The sequence below is a fragment of the Chrysemys picta genome, chromosome 1 (genome assembly GCF_011386835.1).
Source record: "Chrysemys picta bellii isolate R12L10 chromosome 1, ASM1138683v2, whole genome shotgun sequence".
NCBI classification, from domain to species: domain Eukaryota; kingdom Metazoa; phylum Chordata; order Testudines; family Emydidae; genus Chrysemys; species Chrysemys picta.
Window position 1 is genome coordinate 222,706,486 of NC_088791.1, and position 13,729 is coordinate 222,720,214.

The 13,729-nt window shown below is 39.6% G+C and overlaps 1 protein-coding gene across 3 annotated transcripts in view; it reads left to right on the forward strand.

Annotated features, from left to right (window-relative positions):
- The window catches only part of ARHGAP6 (Rho GTPase activating protein 6), a 461,625-nt gene that overhangs the window by 294,535 nt on the left and 153,361 nt on the right, over nt 1–13,729 (forward strand). Inside the window, exon 2 of one of the 3 annotated variants that reach the window (XM_065580668.1) lies at nt 2,840–3,012. The exons of the other annotated variants lie outside the window; for them this stretch is intronic. The gene's annotated coding sequence lies outside the window, so the exon portion shown is untranslated. The remainder of the gene's footprint in view (nt 1–2,839; nt 3,013–13,729) is intronic. 3 annotated transcript variants of the gene reach the window in all.

The window sequence follows — 13,729 nt, forward strand, 5'->3', positions numbered from 1 at the left end:
AATCCTCCTAAATGTCTCTCTTCTTTTTTGTTCTGGGCACTGGTCACAGTGAATAAAGAGAGTAATCATATTCATTGTGAATCTGTTCTTATGCTGATCCCTAATAACTTTTTAAAAATAATATTGCTAAAAGCATATATCCCATCTAGACCGTGTATTTTCAAAATGATTTGAATTTGGCATAATCAACACTTGAAGCCCAACCTGGAAATGGGTCTTTATGTTGCATTTTTTATAAGTCGGAATTAAGTGAAGTCTAAAACTGTTTTCTAAAACATTTAAACTGTTATAAATGGGCACCGAGAAATAAAAAAATATATAGTTGAACTCTGAAATTTTTAGTTTCTAATAAGTATAATAAGCTCCAATTAATAACATGTTCCAGTCCATTCGCTCTTTTATTTTCCTGGCCTTTTAGGTCATCCTCTCCACTTTAGTGGTACATTGGGAGCTGTTTGGTAGATCAAAGAATTTGAAGATTCAAAGCATGGCCTCTTGTCTGAAGCTCTGCCAAAAGGATGCAGCTACAGCACTTGCAGTTACCCACGCCTCCTCTGTTGGCACAGATGCAGCTGGTAACAATGGGTTTAGGGCTTTTCCTGCTATCGCAGCTTTTCTTACTACTCCGTCCTCCCCTCACTGCTCCTGTTGTTACACTGCTTCAGCTTACTCCACACACATTTCTCCTTCAACTGTTGGTTTTACTTCTCTTCCCCTTCACTCCTGAAAAGAATTTAAGATGTTTTTAGAGATACTGTTTGCACTCACACATCCACCTACAGGTTTCATTCTACTGAAACAATGCAAGCTAATGTTACAACACAATCACAGAATGGGGACTGAATGACTCACTGATCTGCTAATGGGACATTTAGCCTTTCCACTAGGGTGACCAGATGAGATGAAGAAAATATCGGGACACCGGGGGGGGGGGGAGGGGAGGGAAGGCCAAGTGCTACCGGCAGAGCAAAATATCAGGACAAATTGCATCCCGACTGATCTCTGATTTTATCAGGACGTCTGGTCACCCTACTTTCCACTAATAGCTTGCCAGTTCAAAGCTCTGGCTATTCAAGGACCTCGTTGAAATGAGTTAGCAATGGAAGGCCCAACTAACATTGGAGCACTGTAAGCTATGGCTACACTGGCGCGTTACAGCGCTGCAACTTTCTCGCTTAGGGGTGTGAAAAAACACCCCCCTGAGCGCAGCAAGTTACAGTGCTCTAAAGCGCCAGTGTAAACAGTGCCCCAGCGCTGTAAGCTAATCCCCTCATGGAGGTGCACTTCAGTTTCGAGTGTAGCCACTGCAATTTGAAGTACAGTAGTCAAAGCAGAAGAGGGAAGCAGCATTGGGCTTCTGACAAGTCAAACACACTTCTTTTCCTCCGCAAAAAGGAGGATGGAGCAGTAGCATCAGCAGTATTTGAGGCTCTAGAGGAGAACAGGGAAGCACAATATTTCTTAAATATGCACAGGCTTATTTTTGTCTAACATACAACATGTAGAAAACTATTATGGTTTAAAAAAGGACTTTTTTTAAAGGGTGATATTCAGCTATGAGCTACAATAGTGTAAATCTGGAGTCGCTTCATTACAGGCAAGCTATTAAAATATATTTTTTGTTTAATCTTTTTATTAAAAAGTTATAGAACTCTACAGATGAGTTCTTCATTTATTTTTTATGAGCATTCATTCCTCTGGTGTGTGCCAATGGACTAAGAAGCACACATTCTTGTGTGTTGTTGTTGGAATTACACAGCAGTATACATACATACATACATACCTCTTGCTAATAGATTGTTTTCTTCGAATTTCATTTACAGCATATTCCCCACTGAAGGTGGATTTTTATGTACAAGAATTAATATTTGTTGCATACAGTTTCACAATGAATTTATGGCCGTCTGAGAGTAATATTTACGGAAGGCTTATGATGAGATCATTTCCTTTCTGAACCGTGAAAGAAAACTTATCAAGCCACATCATAGACTGTTATGTTGCTATGCATTCATAAGTGAGATGCTATAGCAACATCATAACTTGATATTAAATATATGATAGCACTGGTGTGGTACCTTTTCCCTTTCTTTCACTCTTTTATGTTTAACAAATCTTATTGGTATTTGAATTTCTCAAGTAAATTCAGTAGTAATTAATTCAGTGGGCCAAACTCTGCTCTCAGATAAATTGGTGTAAACTATCATTAAACATTTGTATTGTGGTAGTGTAACGCTGACAGACCCCTGTCTTTGGTGAGTGGGATCGAACCTGGGACCTCTGGAGCTAAATGTATGAGCCTCTACTGCATGAGCTCAAAGTGACCTGGTGTGGCACTACACCTCCATACTCTTCATTGAGTTAGTGTTATGATATGAATATGGCATAACTAAGATATGTTTTATGTAAGATGGGTGATGTAAGATATCATTGGAAAGGTTATGATTTATTGAATGTGATTATCCTATCTGTATGCATGTATCATTTCTGTATCTGAAGTTAGGAACATGGACTATGTATCAATTACAAAAGTGTTTGCATCTGGGGAACACCCACCAGACAGTAGGCAATCAGCATGGAGGGGCCATTAGGAAGGGCAGTAGGACTTTGAAGATACTAATCTCCCACCTTCCTGAGAAGCTTCCTGGGATGCTGCTTTGACACTGCAGGGTCATGTGATCATGTCACCTGGTACGGGATACCATCTTGGACTGCTGGTATTTTTCCACTGGAAGGGGTTAGGGTCAAACTGGGAAACAAAGGATTCCCTCCATATGTAAATCCTATTTAAGGCCAGGGAGTGAGTTAATGAGGGATTGTGCTTCACTGAATCCCCACCCAGGATGACTGCTGGAGACATCTAAGAAACAAAGACAAAAGGGAATGGAGGGAAGTACTGAACCTGGGCTTGGAATGGTGTCTGACCCGTGAAGGATATACCTGGAGTTTTAAGCTGCAAGCAAGAGCTGCCTGTCCCCAAAGAAATTCTGCAACCTGCTTAAAACAACATTTAGGGTGAGAAATTATTATTTGTAGCCAGTTTCTTTAGTGTGTTAAGCTTAGTTTGTGTGTTTGTTTTATTTGCTTAGTAATCTGCTTTGATCTGTTTGCTATCCCTTATAATCACTTAAAATCTACCTTTTGTAGTTAATAAACCTTGTTTTTTGTTCATTCTAAAACCAGTTTGTGTAATTCATAACTGCGGGGGAAGCTGTACATATCTTCCTTCACATTGAGGGAGGGAGTGAATTTCATGAATTTACGCTGTACAGTTTTCTGTGCAGCGCAAGACCATACAATTTTGGGTTTGCTGCCCAAAGGAGGTGTACATTTGAGTGCTGGGCAATCCCCGAAATGAGTCTTCCCACACAGAGCTGATCTCGGTGTCTGTGTGCCTTTGCAGCTGGGTGTGTCCCTACTTGTGTGTGCACTAGAGGAGGCTTGAGGTCCTGGCACAGCAGAACAGGGTGAGGGAGCCCAGGCGGGAGGAACGGGCGGGCTCAATGGGACCCCAGTACATTGGGTGGTACGCCAGGGGGAAGGGGAGGAAGGAGCAACCCGTCACACCTGGCTCTTACTGAAGGATGCAGCAGACTCATCAATCTCTAGGTGGTGTAGGTGCTGCTAGAGGGGGACAGAGTGTCACACAAAGTAGCCAATGGATTACAGTAGTACCTACCAGATAAGAGCCCATTCAAATACTATGCAAACATAGGCCCCCAATCCTGCAAAGACATATGCATGTGCCTAATTTTAGCCAATATGAGTTGTCCAATTAACTTCAGTGGGACTACTCTTAGTTCAGTAGGACTATACTATCTTTTTAAAAAGGGAACAAAGAAGACCCAGGAAATTATAGACCAGTTGGCCTAACTTTGATACCTGAGAAAATACTGAAATAAATTATTAAACAATTAATTGGTAAGCACCTAGAGGATAATAGGACTATAAGGAATAGCCAGCATGGGTTTGTCAAGAACAAATCACGTCAAACCAACCTAATTACTTTCTTGGACAGGGTTACTGGCTTGATGGATGGGGGAAAGCAGTAGACATGATAGCCTTGGTTTAATAAGGCTTTTGACACAGTCCCACATAACATTCTCATAAGCAAATTGAGGAAATGTGGTCTAGATGAAATTACAATAAGGGGGGTGCACAATTGATTGAAAGTAGGGCTGTCGATTAATTGCAGTTAACTCAAAAAAATTAATCATGATTATTTGCAGTTTTAATCACACTGTTAAACAATAGAATACCAATTGAAATTTATTAAATATTTTGGATGATTTTCTACATTTTCGTATACATTGTATTGTGGTAATTTAAATCAAAGTATATATTTTTATTACAAATATTTGCACTATAAAAATGATAAACAAAAGAAATAGTATTTTTTCAATTCACCTCATACAAGTACTGTAGAGCAATCTCTTTGTCGTGAAAGTGCATCTTACAAATGTAGATTTTTTTTTGTTACATAACTGCACTCAAAAAGAAAACAATGTAAAACTTCAGAGCCTACAAGTCCACTCAGTCCTACTTCTTGTACAGCCAATTGCTAAGACAAACACATTTTGTTTACATTTACAGGGGATAATGCTGGCCTCTTCTTATTTACGTCACCAGAAAGTGAGAACCAGTCATTTGCATTGCACTTCTGCAGCCGGCATTGCAAGGTATTTACATGCCAGATATGCTAAACATTCATATGCCCCTTCATACTTCGGCCACCATTCCAGAGAACAAGCTTCCATGCTGATGATGCTCACTAAAAAAAATTACATTAATTAAATTTGTGACTGAACTCCTTGGGGAAGAATTGTATGTCCTGTGCTCTGTTTTGCCCGTATTCTGCCATATATTTCATGTTATAGCAGTCTTGGATGATGACCCAGCCCATGTTGTTCATTTTAAGAACACTTTCACAGCAGATTTGACAAAATTCAAAGAATGTACCAATGTGAGATTTCTAAAGATAGCTACAGCACTCGACCCAAGGTTTAAGAATCTGAAGTGCTGTAGCTATCTTTAGAAATCTCACATTGGTACATTCTTTGAATTTTGTCAAATCCAAAATCTGAGAGGGATGAGGTGTGGAGCATGCTTTCAGAAGTCTTAAAAGAGCAACACTCCAATGCGGAAACTACAGAACCCAAGCCACCAAAACAGAAAACCAACCTTCTGCTGGTGGCATCTGAATCAAATAATGAAAATGAACATGCATCGGTCCGCACTGCTTTGGATTGTTATCGAGCAGAACCTGTCAGAGCAGAACCTGTCATCAGCATGGGCACATGTCCTCTGGAATGGTGGTTGAAACATGAAGGGACATATAAATCTTTAGGCATCTGGCACATAAATATCTTGCAACACCAGCTACAACAGTGTCATGAGAATGCCTGTTCTCACTTTCAGGTGACATTGTTAACAAGAAGCGGGCAGCATTATCTCGTGCAAATGTAAATAAACCTGTTTGTCTGAGCGATTGGCTGAACAAGAAGTAGAACTGAGTGGATTTGCAGGCTTTAAAATTTACATTGTTTTATTTTTGAATGCAAGTTTTTTTGTACATAAATCTATATTTGTAAGTTCAACTTTCATTATAAAGAGATTGCACTGCAGTACTTGTATGAGATGAATTGAAAAATACTATTTCTTTTGTTTTTTACAGTGCAAATACTTGTAATAAAAAAAATAAAATGAGCAGTGTACACGTATTCTGTGTTATAATTGAAATCAACATATTTGAAAATGTAGAAAACATCCAAAAATATTTAAATACATGGTATTCGGTTATTGCTTAACAGTGAAATTAATCGTGTGATTAATCTCAATTAATTTTTTTAATTGCTTGACAGCCCTAGTTGAAAGACCATACTCAAAGAATAGTTATCAATGATTTGCTGTCAAACTGGGAGGGCATACGTAGAGCGGGTCTTGTAGGAGTCAGTTCTGGGTCTGGTATAGGGTTGCCAAGTTTTTATTTCAAAAATAAAGGACTGTATTCTTAGTACCCCCATCCCACCCCTCCTCCTGATGATAATATTATTATTAATAATAAGTAGTACTCACCTACATTCGCCAGCGGTATTTCTTGCTGCTTTTTGCAGCACTCAGCAGCTCCCGATCTTGTTTTACAGAGATTTAAAAACAAGGCAACCCTAGTCTGGAATTATTCAACGGCTGAAGTTTACTCCAGTGCCTGCAGATGTTTTCTTCCTTCTCTTCCTGTCTCCCACTAGGTGCCTGCCTACCAATCTGACTCACCTGCTGTGGACTTGGTGGCTGGTTCAGTGTTAGGTAGTACTGCCGCCACTTGGAACCCATACAGCCATAGCCTGGGTGGGGAGGTGGAAGTGCGTGCCGGTCACTGAGTGTTCCCCTGCTGCCCAAACTGTGGCTCCAACATGTTGCTGCTGCATGCTGTGAGCAGCACTGACCACAAGAACAGCATGTGGGGATGCCCACTTCTGCCTCCCTGCTGTTGAAAAAATAGTCCCAGCTCGGGGGGCAGTTGGCCTCCCTTATAACCTTTAGTGTAGTGGTTATAGGGAGCTCACTTGGGAGATTGAAGACCCCGGTTCAATTTCCCCATCTGCCCGAGGAGAAGAGATTTGAACAACTATATCTCCGCTTAGTGCACTAACCACTAGAGTAAGGGATATCCTGATGGAGGTGGGGGTGCAGGCTCTCAGTCTCTCCTGTTGAAGCTATTCCACTATGTATAAATAATTAAATATGTGTTGGGCCCGGGAGAGTGATATACTACTATAGTCCAGTAGTTAGGGCCCTCATTTGAACGGAGGGAAATCTATGTTAAAAGCCATCTTTTCTCATCAGGCAGAGGGGGAATTGAATTGGGATTTCCTCTCTCTTAGGTGACTATCCTAGCTACTGGGCTTGTGGCAACAAGGAAACACTTTGCCTTCCTTTCTTCCCACATCCCCTTGTTTAGTGTAGAGTTAGATATGCACTGCCACCCTTCTTGCAAGAAACAGCTTAGGTGCCTGACTGCAGGAGAGGGTTCCCGCTGTGGATCCCAAACACAGACAGGTGCTTCCTTCCAGCCCAGCCTTAGGGTTTGTCTACACTATAAAATTAAGTCAACTTTATCTAATTTGACCTTGAGCTTCTGAATTATTTAAGTCAATTGTGCGTGGCCACACCATGCTTATTGTGTCGATGGAGTGCATCCTCACTAGCAGTGCTTGCATTGATGCACAAAGCAGTGCATTGTGGGTAGATATCCCAAAGTGCAACTTGCCGCAGTGTGTTTTGGGAAGTTTGTGCAATGCCTGATAGGACCAAAACATTGTCACAGGGGAGAATGGGAACATTGCGTCGGCATCCCATGATGCACTGTGCTCAACAGTCATCAGCTTTTCTATCAACATATAGTAGAGTTTCTTGGGAAATTCACTATTAATTCCAAGTGACGCTATGGTTCTATTCTGCTCATAGATAGTAGAATAGATTTTCCCCACACACCCTTTTTTTTTTAAGAGAAAGTTTGATCAAAGAAAGCTTATATTCTTTTGTATTAACTGCTGCAATAACTATACAAAAATTTACCACATAATGGTTTTAGTGCATTTTCCCATTAATATATGAGTATAATGTTCTTTGATTACAAAAATACAAGGTATATAATATTACTTTGAGTTGATTCTTTATTTTGAAGGCTCTTAGAATACTCTGTAGATAATTTATGCCTGTAGCTGGAAATCTGTAGAATTTAAAATATGTTCTATTTTGCTTTCAGCTATAAAAGTGCTCTCTTTTTAATCTAAATTGTATTTATTATTAGAATTTTTTGGTTTGAATGTAAACTTTTTCACTGCAATCTGGGGAAGGCAGTTTTACAAGAAATGTAGGGCTGGAAGGGACCTTGAGATGTGATCTAATCCAGCTCCCATGCACTGAAGAACGACTAAGTATAACTAGACCATCCCTGACAGATGTTTGTCCAACATATTCTTGAAAACCTTCAATGATGTGGATTCCACAAACTTACTTGGAAGCCTATTGCAATGCTTAAATATCCGTATAGTTAGAATTTTTTTCTTAATATCTAACCTAAATCTTTAGCTTATTATTCCTTGTGGACCCAGAGAACAATTGATCCTCCTCCTCTGTATAACAGTACTTAATGTATATGAAGACTATTATCAGATCCCCCGTCAGTCACCTTTTCTCAAGACAAAATATACCCAGTTTTTAACTTTTCCTCATTGGTTAGGGTTGCTAAACCTATCATTTTTGTCTCTCTCCTCTGGAATCTCTCCAATTTGTACAACTCTTTCCTGAAGTGTGACACCAGAACTGGACACAGTACTCTAGTTGAGGCCTCACCAGTGCCAAGGAGAGCAGGACAATTACCACTCATGTCTTACATACAGCATTCCTGTTAATATCTCCAGAATGGTGTTTGCCTCCCCCCGTTTTTTTACAACTGCATGACATTGTTGACTCATTCCGTTCGTGATCTGCTATAATCCCCAGATCCTCTTCTGTAGTACTACTGCCAGTTATTCCCCATTTTCTAATGTCTCTATTGAATTGTTGATTTCAGACCAATTCTCCAATTTGTGAAGGTTAGTTGAATTCTAATTCTGTCCTCCAAAAGGTTTGCAACCCCTTTCAGCTTGAGGTTATCTGCAAATTTATAAAGCATACTCTCCGTTCCACTATCCAAGTAATTAATGAAGACACTGAATAGTACTGGACCCTGGATAGAGCCCTGCTGGACCCCACTGGAAACATCGTCCCAGTTTGACAGCGAACCATTGATGATTAATCTTTGAGTACAGTCTTTTAACCAGTTGTGCCCCAAACTTATAGTAATTGATCTAGACCACATTTCCCTAGTTCGCTTATGAGAATGTCATGTGGGACTGAGCCAAAAGCCTTACTAAAATCAAGATATGTCACTTCTACTGCATTTCCCCTATCCACTTTGCCAGTAACCCTGTCAAAAAAGGAATTATGTTGGTTAGAAATAAATTGTTCTCAACAAATCCATATTGGCTCTAACGTGTTATCCCTATTATTTTCTAGGTGCTTACCCATTGATTGTTTAATAATTTGTTCCAGTATATTTCCAGATATTGAAGTTAGAGTGACTGATCTATAATGCCCAGGTCCTCTTTGTTCCCTTTTTTTAAAGATAGGTACTGTATTTTGCCTTCTCCAGTCTTCTGGGACGTCACCCGTCCTCCATGAATTTTCAAAGATAATCGCTAATTGATCCAAGACTGCTTTCATCAAGCCCTGCCGACATGAATACATCTAACTTATCTATATATTCTTTAACTGTTCTTTCCCTATACTGGCTTGTGTTCCTTATGCCTTGTTGTAAATATTAATTGTGTTTAGTATCTGGAAACAATTAAGCTTTTTGGTGATGACTAAAGCAAAATAGGCATTAAACTCCTCAGCCTTCTTGATGACGTCCATTATTAACTGTCCTTTGCCACCAAGTAGAAGACCTACACTTTCCTTCATCTTTCTCATGCTCTTAATGTATTCATAGACTCTCTTCTTATTGCCTTGTATGTCCCTTGGTAGGTCTAACTCATTTGGTGCCTTAGCCTTTCTGATTTTTGTCCCTACATGTTTGTACTATTCTTCTGAACTCATCCGTAGCAATTTATCCATGTTTCCACTATTTGTAGGATTTCTTCTTGATTTTTGGGTCAGTCAAGTGCTCCTGATGGAGCCGTATTGGCCTCTTACTATTCTTCCTATCTTTCCTTTGCAACAGGATAGTTTGCTGTTGTGCCTTTAATATTTTTGTCTCCTTCAGAGCTGAACCTTCACAGAGAATCAGGAACTTGTGTAATTACAGTGCATTAGCTCTGAGGAGCAGCCGCTTCTGATGAAACTGGAGGAATTGAAATTTTAAGGAGCAGAACAATAAGAAAGTGGTTGGCTTTCATTGCTTTTTAAATGGAATTATGCTCAGGTGGCCATGAAGGGGAAACTTTCTTTGGGAGGTTTTCTTACATTTCCTTGCTTCATGCCTGTCATTAACACTTCTTGTAATGCTATCATACTTATTGCAGGAACTATTTAAAAGAATACCCAGAGACAATAACCTGTAAGCTTATGCTACAGCAAATGACGCATAACATTTTTCTTTTTTTGTCTTTCTGAGGAGAAACTTGCTATGCCCTGATATGTATCCAGAAATAGCCCATCTGCCAGCTTCAGACAGTTTAATTTTTCTCCTTCCGTCAGGCCAAATGGTCTCACCCATTTCCGTAGACAGGAAGCTTATCAGCTTTTCTCTTTTATTTTTTTCTGAAGTCAGATGTAATACTATTGATCAGCTCCAGAGGAGCTAGGTACCACTGCAAACTTCACTGCCTTCTACTTTAAGGGCAGTGCACATTTCTTTGACCAGGCCTTCTCTAACATAAGCATATACATATGTGTGTATATAGATATAAAATTTCAAAACAAAATACTCCACTGCACACACTTCTCCCATGGGAAGAGGATGAGAGAACAAACACATGACAGATGTTAGGCATAGCACTTAATGAACTACTGGAAAGTGCTTAGATTCTACAGTTATGAATGCAGTATAAGAACCTATATAAACTAGAACTCTCTACAAAGTCTAAAATAGTAAAAGTGTAACGGAGAAAGAAATTTAAAGCCAGGGAAGAAGAAACTGAGAGTTTTAACTTTTTGAGTATTCAGAGACACCGGTAAAATATAATTTAATTAGTTTGATAAAAATGCAAGTGTGTGCAGTTTTCCAGGTACTGTCACTCTGACACTGCGTGTTGCCCGGGTTTCAGATAATTGTTTCTGTTTTAAATGAACAGTTTAATAAATATATATCCCTGAAGATATAAACTGAGCAACAGCACCAAGAAGGATTTATCAGTTTATTCTAACACATCTTTCCTTTTAAACATTGTAAAAGAACCAATGTTCATGTGATTCAAATGGCTGATTGCTGCATCTGCGTGTGTATGTTTAGGTGAAAGTTCTGTGTCTTAGAGATAAGGAATGTAGAATATGATGTAACAGTTGCTAAGGCAACTACACTTTTTATGGATGCTAGGATAAATAACGCTAAGAAGCCTATGTAAGTTGTTCAGCTTCCCCTTTTTGCCACTTTTCCAATTTTTTTAAATACAATAGGTAATTTGAGATCAACCTAGAAATGGCTCTTCTTTTGTTCAACTCAGCCATATTGGTGCGATCTTTATGGATATAGCAGAGAGGGATCTATTTACACACCGGAAAGCTAGGATTCAAGAATCTCGAAAAAGCATACTTTACAAGGAAAAAATGCATTCCTTGCTCTGCCTGAGTCAATGTTAGAATTGAATGAAAGTGGGCCAAGGGGTTTTTTGTTTTTTAATTTTTTTAAATGTGATTCCCTTTTCCTGTTTTCCCTTTCCCCTCTGTGTGTGTTCTACGCAAGTTTTAGAAACTCTTTTCTATTACTGTGAAACGACAGTTTGCGTATCATTTGTTATTCATTACGTGGCAAATGAGGAGTAATGAAACCCCACTTGGAGAGAGTTGGGTTGGGACTAGAACATTGCAAGCCCTTCCAAGTTCCGTGTGCTCACAAAGTTGTATGTCAGAACTGGCTTGCATGGATGGACAGGCACAGAAATTCTGAAAGCCTTATGTTTTGAATTGACATCTGACCTTGCTCAGTGAAAACTGTTACAGTGATTCAGGCACAGCTTTCCAGTAACATAAGTGGAAGTTTTGCTAGTGTAGGAGTTGCAGAATCAGGTCCCATATATGTAAATCCACTATATATTTTTAAGTATAAATACATAGATACAGACAGGCCTGCTATTCAACATATAGTGGGGTATTTAGAATTTAATGGTGGGGTTTCGGTAGTGTTCAGCATTGGGCTATCTCTGCTCCCAATGATTTCAGTGGGAATTTTACCATTGACTTCAGTGGGGCAGAGTTAAGTCAACTCTGAGTGCTTTTGAAAATCCCAGTCTAAGCTCTCCATGACAGACCCTACATCCTTACATATGTGTAAAGCACCTAGCATGCTTTTGGGGGTTTATATATAAATAATTCCAAAGTGACCAACTTTCAGTTATCACTGAAATATGATCAGCTTTTCAAGTAAGGACACTGTGGTATTTGACCAGAATAAGTCCCCCCAACTCAGTTTCTCAGAAACAGTTTATGAAGCATACGCATTTTTTTTTTCATGGTGCCAATGTGCTTTAAAATTCCAAACTTCCCATGTGAGTAAAAGTCCTTTATAATGTGGAAGTTGGAAAAAATAAGCAATTAGAAGTGATTAATGGATTTTTATACATTAATTAACTCAACTCTTAAAGGAGAGATTTTCATCTCAGTTACACTAATGTAATCTGGAGTAACTCCAGTTATTCTACATTACACTGCTGTAATAAAGATAAGATTCTGGCCCTTAAATTAAAAGGGAAGACTTGAAGAAGTAGTGGGGAGCCACCAGCAAGGAGTCTCTGAGGCACAGACAACTACCCAGATCTAGCAAGATTTGTACCTGTGACCTCTGCATTCTAGGATGAATGCTCTAACCCCCTGAGCTACACAGCCAGGCCACAGGTCCCCTCAGCAGACGGGGGAGGTAGGTTAGTGCTGAGGAGCGATGAGTCACTGAGGAAGGAGTGAAGAGCCATCAGCAAGGAGAGTCCGAGGCAGAGACCTCTCCCCAGGCCCCAGCGAGATTCGGACCTTTTAGTTTTATCTATGATGTTTCCTATCCTGCTCCCATTAAAGTCAAGCTGGGACTTCAGTGGGAAACAGGCTTGGAGCCATACTGCATAATGAGAGAAAACATTGAGTGTCTAGAAGTGTGACAGAGCTGGAGAGAAATGCTCCTTCTGTTCTCCAGCAGCCAGAGGAAGTTGGGCGGGGGGTCTCCAAGTTTTTTCAGACATCTACTAGCTAACAGCTGATCCAAAACAGGATCCAGGGACAGCATTCTGTTCAGAACTTCACCATCCCTTTCCAGCAACTTAGGAAGGAATTGTTGCCTCCTTTCACATTGCCCTTGGACAGTAGAGTCCCCAATCCTAAGTATCCATCTGTGGCTGGGGTATTTATTCATTTGACTATTACATGTCTGTTAAAATTTCACATGAGTGAGTGGGTCTGTGGATGGGTGTGTTTAGGCAAGAGAGAAGGGAAGAGATGATGTGATATTAGAAAAGGGAAATATGAACAGATACATTTTGTGGGAGAGAATAGGAAAAGAGAGAGAATACAGGGGAGAAAGAGAACAGGTAGAAAACGAGAGGGGAAAGGGTTTTAGAGAGATAGGGAAAGAGGATATTAAAGCAACACTGAAGACCATTCTGACTTCAGGAACTGAAAGAAAAAGAAAAATTTGAGTCAAGCCAGAATGGGAAAGTATGTAACAAAACCAGGAGAGGTAGAAGTAGAAGTTGTCAAGTAGTAGTCATTGAATGTAGCATTTTGATTAACTTGGCAGGTCATCAGCTAAGTCATCTGACAAATACTGACTTTGCAGTATTCGACCAGCCATATAGTTAGTCAAATATTATTTGTTAAGTGTATTATTAGATGAATACCAGTAGGATTTGCTGAAGATATTCAATGAATATTTCTTCTGCTATTCAACCTGCCCTAATAGTAAGTGGCATTAAATATATTTTTTTCACCTTGACTAATAGTTTTAGTCCTCGGGTTAAAGGTGAAGGGTAAATATTTCATTGCCTGG